Genomic DNA, 2,515 nt, shown 5'->3' with positions numbered 1-2,515 from the left:
TCTTCGACAAGAAGTCATTTCAGATCTTTCTGAACACTAGTGTCTTCCTTCTGAGAATATCTCCAATTTAGCCTGTATATATCTTATTTGTACACTGTTGTTTGCATGTCACCTTGTGAGTTCTTTGAGATCAGGGACTTTCTTTTGCCTATTTTTTGTGTCTCTGGCATTAAGAACTAGTTCTGACATTTAGTAGGCACTTAATAAATGATTCTTGACTGAATGACATGTCTAGTTTTTAACTGAATCTATGCTATTTTTAAATTATTATTGTTTCCCTTCTAAGTGCTAAGAAACTATCAATTTAACAATTCACTGTTTTTTTTATTTTTGTTTTTTTAACAGGGGCCATCACATCATCACATCATCACATCACATCTTGATACCATTATTTACTGTTTTTCATTTTGAAAATGTAGTTTAATCATCTGTGGACTTCTATCACATCTTCCATTTCTCATCACTCTTTCCTAACAAGAAGTATTCAGGGGTGGATAAAGAATATATGTGTGTTTAGGAAAAGGTATCCTCAAACATCCTCAGTCTGTCATTTTTGCCACTTTCCTTAGACCCTAAAGATCCATAATTGGGGAAGAGATGGCAATGAGTACCAAACAGAGACTAGTTCAGTACTTAGGAGACCTGAATGAAGAGGAGCTGAAGATATTCAAGCTACTGCTGAAAAATTCTCTTCTTGGAAGAGGATTTCTAAAAAATAACCAGAACAAGCTGGAGAAAGCTGGTCGTACTAAAGTGGCTTCCATTATAGTTTCTCTCTTTGATGAGCAAAGAGTATGGGATATTGTGATCAGAATCTGGGAGAAGATGGGATTAAAGAAGGTGTGTGAAAGAGCAAAGGCTGAGGATCCTCTGATGAGTAAGTAAAGACAAAAAATCTTCCACCTGGGGAAAACTAAATTTCTATTATACCTACCACTCTTTATGCTCATGCAATCCCTAATTGTCCATACTCTGAGTTGTGTCTTTCCTTCCAAATGTCAATTTTTGTTGAGGGTACTACCATACTTCTAGCCAACAAAGATTGTAACCTTGGAATCATCTTTCCCTCTTCCTTTTCCCCTTAGATTCACATAAAATAAGTTTTCAAGCATGGTTAAACCTACTGCCATAATATCTCTGGCAACCATCCTCTTCTCTCTACTCATACAATCTCTAACTTCAAGCTCTCAATATCTCTTCCTTGGACTATTTCAACAACCTTTTGTTTGCTCTAATTTCCATTTCTACTCTTCTCCTATTCATGCCCTCCTATGGTTGCCAAATTGATAATCCTAAAATACAGATCTTAATTACCATATCACTTTCTTATGCAAAAATTCTCAATGATTCTCTATTTTAGGATAAAATAGAAAGGCTAGACATTTAATAAAGTGTACAGCATGGATCCTACTTACTTTTTCATTCCATTCTTGAATTCTCTAACCCATTTTGACCTATTAGCTATTCTCTCTATATCATATTTTATCTTCCACATTTCTGCCTTTGCATAGATGATCTTTTGTGTTCACCTCTTAATTTCTAGCTTCCTCCAAATTGTAGTTATGGTGGCAGTTCCTATAGAGGCCTTTCCTGATCCACCAAGTTAGTGTAATCCCTCTTGAAATGATTTTTAAAATACTTTATATATATATATATATGTATTCCCCAGGATGCTCAAATATAAACTAAATTATTTTGGGTTTTTTGGGTTTTTTCTTTTTGTATCTCCACAACTGATGCCTCGAATATAGTGTTTATTGTTATTTGATTTGAATTGAAATGAGTATTTTTGTGTCCTTTATCAGGTGGTAGACTTCTTAAAGATAGGTCTTTACATCTCCATGTACTCTATTACTGTAGGGATGCTTTTTCCTACCAGATTATTGCTAACCCTCATCACTGCCAATATCTTTATGCAACAACTCAAATAATGATTTATGTGAACCATTATAAATAAGATCATGTTTGTAAAGTGGATTGAATTGCTACATTTGAGAGCTTTTTTCACCCATGCTGGAATATGGATTGACCTTATGATATAATTTCCTTTTCCTAAAATCAGATACTTTTCCATATTCCTTGTCTTGATTATCTTAGTTCTTTCCCCTATGTGTTACCCTGGATAAAATGGAGTTCCTGGAATTCCTGTCAAGCTTTCTTTTGAAAGATCTTTTCTTCTCAGCCCGTTACTTATATTTTTAGTATACATATGTGCCCCATAGTGACTGGGAGAGGTATAGCCACTGGAACAGGAGTGCCTTCTGTGCTTGGGACTGATCAAGGGAACTCTAATAGTAAGAAAGAAATAAGGATCAGGAGTATTAGGATGGACTCTAGGGCCACATGAGGAGAGTATATTGTCTGAGCTTCTGGGTGTTATGTGGACCCTGGACATACATCTTTTCCTAACAGTCTTATTCATTAGCAGGAAATAGGTTCACTCTAATACACATATTCAGCATTTCAAATGAGAAGTTGGAGCAATGGTCACTTCAACCTTCACTGAGCCTTCTTT

This window comes from Monodelphis domestica, chromosome 4 (genome assembly GCF_027887165.1).
Source record: "Monodelphis domestica isolate mMonDom1 chromosome 4, mMonDom1.pri, whole genome shotgun sequence".
In the NCBI taxonomy this organism is placed as follows: Eukaryota; Metazoa; Chordata; class Mammalia; order Didelphimorphia; family Didelphidae; genus Monodelphis; species Monodelphis domestica.
Note: the sequence above shows the minus strand (reverse complement) of the source record.